General features: G+C 32.8%; 1 long non-coding RNA gene across 3 annotated transcripts; it reads left to right on the top strand.

Moving 5' to 3' along the window:
* Positions 1 to 1582: 1582 nt before the first annotated feature.
* LOC122092136 lies at positions 1583 to 9575 on the top strand. Of its 3 annotated transcripts, XR_006144116.1 has the most exons (7): positions 1583 to 1987; positions 7808 to 7938; positions 8146 to 8352; positions 8521 to 8613; positions 8715 to 8816; positions 8920 to 9252; positions 9382 to 9575. It is a non-coding gene; the product is annotated as an uncharacterized LOC122092136 (long non-coding RNA). The 3 variants fall into 3 exon arrangements; XR_006144115.1 differs by having other exon boundaries at positions 8920 to 9575; XR_006144117.1 differs by lacking the exon at positions 8146 to 8352 and having other exon boundaries at positions 8920 to 9575.
* The last annotated feature ends 1068 nt before the right edge of the window (positions 9576 to 10643 follow it).

The raw sequence follows: 10643 nt of genomic DNA, 5'->3' as shown, positions 1-10643 counted from the left end.
AATAGAAATCTTGTAACTATGGAAACAAATCGCAATAAAAAACTACAGTAATAGAAAATCTTGTAAGTACAGAAAAAAAATCACAATTTTACGTTCTTATCATTTAAGGACATTGAGGGTTCTCAGAATGAAATATTTTAACATAGAAATTTGTTTGACCTAATATTAGTTACGTCAAATCCAGCTTGAAAAATTAAGTGATTTAAAATTAAGATTTTCAATTATTAGCTAGTGGTTTGAATCATTTATTGAGATACATTAGTTATAGAACGATTTAGAGGTTCGGGGTCCAGGGTTTCATTTATAGGGTTTAGACGGTCATTTATGATTCTGATTATTCACCATTTTTAAAGTATATCATGTGTAAATAAACTTATGATGACAAGAGTATGTTCTCAATTTTAATTTTAATACTATACATGATTTTTTAAGATTTTTTTTTGTAAATGTTATTTAATAAAAATAATATATATTGGGGGTGTCAACGGGTCGGTCTGGATCTGTTTCAGTCCGGTTTGAGTCAGTTTCGATGTGGGAATGCTAAAACCGAAACCAAACCAGTAAGGAAATTTCGATTTTGGTTTGATTTCGGTTTTGGTGTGATTTTGTTTCGATTTGTCTTCGGTTTCTTACATCGGGTTGGTTTTGGTTTTTGGATCCAGTTTGGATTCATCTTTCCATACAAATGTATACAAAACTATGCAAATATTGGTTTTTTTAATGAATTTTGGACTGTTTTCGGTTTCTTACTAGTTTATTTTCGATTTCAGTCTAGGGTTTGATCTAATATTGATTTGGTTTTGGGTTCATTCGGTTTTCAGTGCAGTTTGGTTTGGTTTTGGGGTTGCAATACTCCAAACCAAAAACCAAACCAATAAGGCTTCGATTCGATTGGTCTGGGATGTTATCAGTTCAGTTCGATTGATTTTACCGGTTCAATTTATGGTTTGACACCCCTAATATATATGTGTACAATATATTATAGTTAAATCTATATGTATGTGTATGTGTATAAATGTGTGTATATATATATATATATATATATATGGGATAAGAAACCTACCAGCTTGCATGAATCTATGTCCAACCATAGGAGTAAACCAGCATTAACTTGATTCTAATTAAAGAAATAAAATAAGTCTTAATTATATTGAACCAAAACCAACCATATTGGATCAGACCATATCAGATGGAGATTCATTATATCAGATGTGGCATATGATTGACATTTTGTTAATCTCTAACAATATGTCCAATGGGACATCTAGCAAAAAAAAGAAAAAAGAAAAAGGTCAATTATGGTTAATCCAATCATTGCAGAAGCCAGGGTCAACCCAACCCAGCCCTGATAGGGTCAATTAGGGTTGGTTCAAGTTGGTATGAACCTGATAGAATTGGACCTGAACATAAACCTGATTGGGCTGGGTTAAGGTTTTAAGAAACTCCACCCAACATGGTCTGTTTCACCCCTACGATGAGGTTAGATAATTTAGGAATCTTACCGAAAAAAAAAGAAGACAATTTAAGAATAGAATTTGATTTAATAATATAATGGATTCATGGGAAGATTTTACTCATTCCCGCGCTCTATTTCCCACTCCCACACAAACTCCTCAATCTTCTCCCGATCTCCCTTTGCAAGCTTTCTCAATCTTTATTCCCTAACCCTAACCAAGAGGAAGAGGAAAAAGGGATATTTGAAGACACAAGAGAGAAGAACTCTCGCTGGGTACGAGAGACAGAGAGGGGGTTTTCTTTTCGGAGAGAAGAAAACGCACAGAAAAAAAGGGTTTTCCGGTTTTGGGAGAGAATAAAACGCAGAGAGAGGTCACTGATTTAGAGAATGGATTCCACAAAGAGGAATTGTTGGCTGATCAGAAAGGGGTCCACAAATAGAGGTCACTAGTTCTGAGAAGGGCTGAGATAGAGAGAGTTTTTTGGAGGGGTTTGGTGCTTCAGTTTGAGAAGAAGGTTCATCCTAGAACAGGTAAGAATTTACTCCTTTTCTTCCTTTTTGTTGCTGATAATGCTATGCAAACACAATCTTTTTCAATTTCTTTTTTTCCCTCTCTATGGTATGATGTTTACATCTTGCTCTGCGATCAATTTTCAGTCATGCTATGTGATATATTTCAGCTCCAAACAAGATATGCTGTTATGCTGATTCTTTCCTCTCTGTTTTGCTTTCTTTATTTTTTACGTTTGTCTCCTTATTAATTCTCTAATGATGCTACCCTATCCCTAATGTAAGAACATCGGATTTTCTTCTTTGTTGAATGCCAATATTTCTTGATGTTCTTCAGTAAGCCTAATGATGCATGTGTGTGTGTGTGTGTGTGTGTTTTTTTTTTTTTTTTTTTTAGGTATGATGGATCTTGTATTCTTCCTTCACCATTTAACTCCCTGGATTCATTCTCATCGTTAATTGATGCAGCCTTGTCCTTTTATTATGTGCCAAATTGTTCATGATTAGAATTACAATGGTTTCTTGTATGGTCTCTACAAGTTTCTAGCTTACCACTCTATCTCTATCTCTCTCACTCTCTCTCATCTCAATCTCTCCAAACCTTAAAAACCATTATTTCTCAATCTCTTGCTCAAGCTCTTTCCAGCGACCTGAAACACTGAAGAAGAAATGGTTCAAAGGGCTAGATCGATTTTGGCAAAGTCCGACTCTCTCGCTCCAGGCTGCTCTATTGGAGGAGAGACTCGTTTTGGAAGAAGGGTTTCTAGAGTTCTGCCCAACTCATCTCCTTTCCCTGTAACTCTGAATTATCACACTCATCTTGATTGTGAGACTTTATTATCTTCAATTTTTGTTGTTTCTGATATTTTAGTTCACAGATTTTTCTGAAATGTTGTATTGTTATATTTCTGTTGATGTTGTCTCTGAACTAAAGAATTAAACGAGATTGAAACTATTTCTGTTGATGTTGTCTCTGAACTAAAGAATTTAAACGAGATTGAAACTACTCTTTGTTTTCTATCTTTTGTATCCCATCATCTTTTCAGGCAGTAATCTGTCAGTTAGGTCAATTTCTTCTTCTATTTTCTTTTTCTTTTTTGCTCATCGATACTCTGTTCTCTATTCCATTATATTATCTTCAATTCTTGTTGTTTCTACTATTCTAGTTCACAAACAGAATAAGTTGCTTGAAGAATAAAGAATCCCTATATCCTGAAACCAGTAATAAAGAATCTACTCACCAAGAATCAATTGCTTGAAGAATGACAACAGAACAATGGCATCATAACAACCAATAACCAGAACCAGCATTTATTATCAAGAATCAGTTGTTTGAAGAATAATAGCAGGAATAACCACAACCAGATTTATAAAAAGGAAACAAGCTTAGAAACTCCAGCAAAAATTAAATTCCACATCTTCAGTTAAATTCTATAAATTTTTAACAACAATACTCCATATGACCACATAATCTCCTCATATTGGCTGGTTTAAATCAATCTAGTTGGAATGCAAAACCTGAAAAGACCGTCTTAGTAACAGACAACTACTTAAACAGTAAGTAATTAGCTCTCCATTACTCGTTCATTAACATACCATGATATGATATTATTAGCACTTTTTGGTGGTGAATTACTAATTTTTTTTTTAAGGGAATCTATAATCTATTCTAATTAATATTCATATCAATGGATAGAAGTTGAATGTATCCAAGTAGGGTTTCCAAGGAATACTTGGAAGGGGTTGAACAGTTTCTCAATATTGCATTTATGGAAGCTTCTTGTGATAGAAATATTTCATGTCCTTGGGTTAACTGTGTTAATCCATAGTGGAGGAATCGGGGAGAAGTGTATGAGCATTTGGTTTGTAATGGATTTCTTGCTGGTTATAATTGTTGGTTTTGTCATGGGGAATCAAGATTGACATCTTTGATCCCTAATAATAGTCATGTACAACAAGATTCACAATTGTCACATGATATGCATGGGTTGTTACATGACTTGTTCGGAGCCCAAAGGGAAGAACGAACTGTAGATGAAAATGGTCCATCAGTTGAACAACCTAGACGTGAGCCAGATGTAAAAGCCCAAACATTTTATAATTTCACCAAAGATGCCAATCAAGAATTATTTCCAGGCTGCAAGACATTTAGAAAGCTTTTTTCCATCGTGCATTTATTTCATTTGAAATGCCTTAATAGATGGAGCGGAAAATCCTTTACAATGGTGCTAGAATTATTGAAACAGGCATTCCCTTTAGATGAAGCATTTCCCAATTCGAGCTATCAAACTAAAAAGTACTTAGGAAAATTGGGTCTGGGTTATGAAAAAATCGATGCTTGTCCAAACAACTGTATGTTGTATTGGAAGGAGAAAGTAAATGAAGGATCATGCTTGACATGTGGTGCTTCTAGATGGCAAAGAAATGAGAATGGCAAGGACGATGATGCACCAATTTCGTCTTAAAAAAAGAAAAAATCAGCTAAAGTCTTATGCTATTTTCCATTAAAACAAAGCTTGCTTGCTTCCTCTATGAGATGGCATGACAATGGTCGTAATAAGAATGGGGCATTAAGACATCCTGTTGATTCCCTTGATTAGAAAGAATTTGACTCCCGATATCCAGATTTTTCCTCAGACACTAGGAATGTGAGATTGGGGCTTGCTAGTGATGGATTTAATCCATTTAGGTCACTAAGCAGTACATACAGCTCGTGGCCTGTTATTTTGATTCCATACAACTTGCCTCCATGGATGTGTATGAAGCAATCTACCCTTATCTTGTCTTTGCTTATTCCCGGACCGAATGGTCCTGGAAATGACATTGATGTGTATTTGCAGCCTTTAATAGAGGAATTGGTAGAATTATGGGGAATAGGCGTAGATAATTTTGATGCCTAGAGTAAGGTGACTTTTCGAATGCGTGTAGCATTAATGTGGACAATTAGTGACTTCCCTGCATATGCTTACTTATCTGGATAGAGTACCAGTGGGAAATTGACATGTCTAGCTTGTAACTATAACACTTGCAGTAGGTGGCTCAAGCATTCAAGGAAGAACTGTTATATGGGTCATCGTCGATTTCTAGAGTCATCTCACAGATTTCGATTTGATAAGCGAGCTTTTGATGGGAGTACAGAATTTGAAGTTGCACCTACTCCACCATCTGGTTCCACAATGTTAGGTTGGCTACGAGGAATGAAATTCTCTTATGGAAAGAAGACATGCAAGTTCATTGGCAAGAGAGCAAGATCTGAGAGAAGCAAAGAAAAGGCAAATGGGCCACAACCTTTGAAACATAGAAGTATTTTTTTTTTTAATTGCCTTATTGGGAATATAATTAATTACGTCATAATCTTGATGTGATGCACATAGAGAAAAATGTATATGATAATTTGCTTGGCACACTTTTAAACCTTGAGTGGAAAATAAAGGATCATGTTAAGCCACGTCTTGACCTACAAGATATGGGTATTAGACCTGAACTGCATCTGCAACAACATGGATCTAAAGCATATTTGCCTCCCGCTTGTTTCACAATGGCACGAAAGGAGAAAGAGATGTTTTGCAAATGCTTAAAGAGTGTGAAAGTTCCAGATGGTTATGCATCAAACATATCACGGTGTTTGTGTTGATCAATTGAAAATATTAGATCTTAAGAGTCATGACAATCACATTTTGATGCAACAACTTCTTTCAATAGCAATTTGAGGACCTTTTCCTAAGAATGTTACATCTGTCATAATTGAATTGTGTAATTTCTTTAGAGAATTATGTTCTAAAGTTCTACATGAAGAGGAACTTGAGCGCCTTAACTCTTGAATTGCAATAACACTTTGCCATATGGAGAAGATTTTTCCTCCATCTTTCTTTACCGTTATGGTGCATCTGGTAATTCATTTGGCAACAGAGGCCAAGATTGTAGGACCAGTACATTACCGATGGATGTATCCTATAGACAGGTACACTTTTTAAATTTGTAATATTTTATATTTAAATTTTTTATTCTTTAATTAATTCTTCATATAGAAACTCTTAAAAATTGTCTGACTAGGTACTTGTCAAAATTGAAGTGTTATGTGCATAATAAAGCTCATCCAGAGGGTTCGATTGGAGAGGGGTATCTAGCAGAAGAGTGTTTAACATTTTGTTCAAGATATATATCCGAAGTTGAGACGAGATTTAGTCAACAAACAAGAAATGATGATTATGTTGAAGTTACCTCAAAACAAAAATCATCTATTTTTTGTTCATTAGGTAAACCAATAGGGGCAGAAAAAAATATATGGTTAGATAAACAAACTTGGCTACAAGCACATCGGTATGTGCTCTTTAATTGTGATGCAGTTGTCCTATTTATACAGTAAGTTCCTATCAATATAATTGTATTAATAAGAATGTTAATTGCATTACCTTTATTAGTTATACTACACTAATATTCATGTAGGAAACATACTGCAATAATTAGAAGGCAACATCGTTCACGTCACTTAAATGATTATCAAATAAAAAGCATTCAGACTGAAAATTTTCAAGAATGGTTCGAATCCCATGTAAGTATATAAATTTTTATGATATCATTATATATATTGAGTTTACACTATATGTATTGTGATTTGACATATCTAATTATAAATTAGGTTGCACGGTTAGATGAATCAAGAAACAAACAAATTACTGATGAAATAAGATGGCTTGCTCAAGGTCCAAACCAAGTGGCAAAAAGTTACTCTAGATTGAATGTAAATGGTTTAATATTTCACACCAAAGAACTGTCACAGAGGTTAAAATCACAAAGTTGTGGAGTTATGAGCGTTGCAAAGACTTCAAGCTATTCTACTGTAAATGAAAAACACCCAGTTATAGGAGATGTTACATATTATGGGATATTAGTGAATATTATTGAACTGAACTATTATGAAAAATTCAAAGTTAAGTTGTTCAAGTGTGATTGGGTTGACGTTGAAAAAGGTAGAGGAAGAAAGGATGATGGATTTGGCTTTACACTTGTTAACTTCTCACATTTGATACATACTGGTAACCAATTACATGATGATCCTTTTGTGCTACCAGCTCAAGTGCAATAAGTATTTTATGTGCCAGATTCAAAAGAGAAAGGTTGGTCTGTTGTTATCAAGATAAAGCCTAGAGATGTGTTTAATATGGGCAAAGTGGTCACTGATGATATGGATCAATCATATTTGGAGAACGACTCACACAACGTTCAAATATTGGAAGATATGTGTGAGATTGTTGAAGATAATATTGGATGGGTGAGGAATGATGTAGTTGGGACAACAGTTGACTCATCATTTATATTTAATTTTTAAACAATGGAAGATGGTCATTTGAATAATTCAGAGTCTAATGATACTAAAGTAGATGACTTTAATTATTATTATTTTTTTTTTGTTAAATGGATTTTAAGTAATTTCAAATCAATTGTTACATTTGTTGCTCTTTTCGTAGATGATTAATCTAATTACACGTTTTACTACTTTGTAACAATATTCAGTTCTCAATTATGTGTTTTTTTTTTTAATCATATGTATGAGTAAAAGAATTCTATAATTATTTAAATGTGTATTATCTCTATTTTTTTATAGTTCAATCATGGTTAACCTTACTCATTTGTGAAAGCGATATTTATCTGAAATAAATTTATCAAACACTGAGCAAACACAACAACCCAACTCTGAATCTGATAGCAATGGTGAGAATGTTGTTATTACAAGTATGTACAATAATGATGTAACTATAATTATGTTGTGTTTTATATATTAATGTGATTGAAATTTATTACAGTATTTGATTACTTTTTTTGAATTATTATTTTGACCAGATGAATATGGAACTAGGAACCATCGTGGTGCAACATTATTGAAAGAAGTGTGAAATTTACCGACTGACCAGAGAATTGTTGTACAATGGAATAATGAAGGACAACCCATTGGACGGGAAGGAGGCTTTTAGGTTAATTTCTTGGAACTATAGCGAAAAAATGAATATTTTGCCCTTTAAATTTCAATGACTGGAGAAAGAAATCAAGAAATTATAAAGAGTGCATGCTAGCGGCTGTGCAGATATTTAAATATTAAAGCTTTTTTTAACTATTTTCTATAAAATTTAGTTTTATATTATGAGGACCTACAATGATTATGAATGTTAAAATCTATGCAGACTAAGTTTGACTTAGGGGGGAAAGATCATTCAAAATGGATTTTTAACTCAGTTAGTTCAAAGTGGAGAAATTACAAAAGTGATTTAAAGGCACTTAATTTTGATGATAACAAATCTCCCATGGAGCTATTGAGGAATGTACCAGAAACTGTAAATGCTGACCAATTGGTTAATCTTGTGCAATTTTGGTACTCAAAAGAAGGGAAGGTAACACTTTAAATGTGTTGTGGTTTTGTGTGAATGCATTTTTTCTTTTATATATGAGCATTATTATATTTCATTGATCAACAAAGTCTTAGTAAAATTGTAACATTGAAATAATGTGAGTGGTATGCTTGTAATAATCTTTTGACCATGTTATGTGTATGCTTATAGAAACGTAGCACAAAAAATAAGGCGAATTGAAAGAATCAAGGTGTACTCCATACTGCGGGTCAAAAAAGTTTTGCAAGAATTCGTGATGAGAAGGTAATTATTGACAAGATTATGACTAAAAAATGATATGGTTCTGTTATTCATTTTTATTTGGTATGAAGTTTTTGATTATGACATTTGTAATGTGAAAATAGCATAAAGAAATTGGAGTGGAGCTAGACCGTGCAGACTTATATATAATTACTCATAAACGCAGAGATGGGGACCCTATAGATGACATTGCATGAGCTATGATTGTAAGTATTATTTATATTTTTTTTAATTAAAATAATATTCAAATATTATCTTTTAAATATAATCACACTTATTTGAAGTAACATACTTGTTTGTGAATTGCAGTATAAAATTGAGAGAAAAAAATTAGAATTCAATACCTCCCAAAATATGAGTGACAATATCACTTCGGATAACGACATTTATTCTCAAGTGAAGAAAAAAGATAAACAGGGACATGTTTTTGGGTTGAGATTGCTTCCTACAACTTTTTCAGTTTCTTGTCTTTCTGGAGAAATTAGGACAAGTTCTGAACATGATAAAAGAGTGCTTTCACTGAAAAATAAAGTTGATACGATGCAAACCTTAATTGAAAAACTTGTGTCAACCATTCAAGATTTACGTCCTGAGTTTGACATGGAAGATTGTACACTCCCTCCTTCACAGTCGATGGAACAGGTAATACAAATATTTAAAATTTTATACTGAAAAATGAATCACCACAACAAGGTAAAGTGATATACAATTAATGATTTTATTATGAGTATTTATAATTTGATTATTAAATAATTATTTTTTTTATCACAGAAAATAACTCAGAAACTTAAAATAGAGCTTGAGGGCTTGGATCGGAAGAAGCAGCACTTAAAATCTAGTGGAGTCTGATAGTTTTTTTTTTTTAACCATACAATTTGAATTCTTAAAGTATGATGGAGTCTAATTTTTTTAGATAATATTGTGGAATTTTTTATTTTGGATACAATTGATTGGGATGATCATGGATTTTATTCTTTTTTTTTTTTAATTTAAGTGATTTGGTTGATAAACATGATTTATACATTTATGTATATTTTTTTAATATATAAGTTACTATATTGTGTATTAGATGGATGATATAGGTTCAATAAACATTCATAATTAAAATTCACAGCTATAGATTTTTTACACAATATTCACCATTACAAAAGCGCAGTTACAAATTGAGATGAAAATTTACGCATCTAAACTCCGTAGTTATACATTTTGCTGCATAAAAAATTTCATCACTATAAACGCGCAGTTACAAATTTTGAAGCACAAAATTTCACAGTTAAAATCTGTAGTTATAGATTTTTTTACGCAAAAAATATGCCACTACAAAAGCATAGTTATAAATTTTTAGGGCGTAAAATTCCGTAGCTAAAATCCATAACTATAGATTTGCTGTGGAAAAAATATGCAATTAGAATTCTGCAGCATTAGATTTACTGCGAAAACATTCACAGTTATATATCAATATCTATAAATTTTTTGTGGAAAAAATTCATAGTTTAAAGTCCGCAGCAACAGATTTACTACAGAAACATTCGCAGCTACATAGCTGCAGCTATAAAGTTGCTGTGAAAAAAATACATAGTTAAAAGTCTGCAGCAATAGATTTATAACAGAAACATTCGCAGTTAAATATTCGTAGCTATAGATTTACTGCGGATAAAATTCACAGTAAGAAATCCACAGCAATAGATTTGCTACGAAAACATTCGCAATTAAATATCCAAGCTATAGAGTACCATGTCCCTGCGGTGTGAAATCCGCAGCTACAGACTTAGCAACGACACTTATAGTTGTGGATAGAAAACTATAGGTAATTCGCAGCAATAGGCTATTGCTGCGGATTTTTAGACCTTTTACTACGGAAAAGACCGCAATTATAGGCCTACTTTGTTGTAGTGTAGAACACCTATATGTCATTGATGATGACTATGACGTTCATTCTCAAGAGAAACCATGTATTTTTTTTTTTTTTATCATGGAACTCAAGTTCCTAAAAATCAAGTTGATCTTCAAAGACGAGATCCAGAACCTAGGTA

Source organism: Macadamia integrifolia, chromosome 10 (genome assembly GCF_013358625.1).
Source record: "Macadamia integrifolia cultivar HAES 741 chromosome 10, SCU_Mint_v3, whole genome shotgun sequence".
Taxonomy (NCBI): Eukaryota; Viridiplantae; Streptophyta; class Magnoliopsida; order Proteales; family Proteaceae; genus Macadamia; species Macadamia integrifolia.
This window is presented reverse-complemented; position numbering and strand designations above follow the sequence as displayed.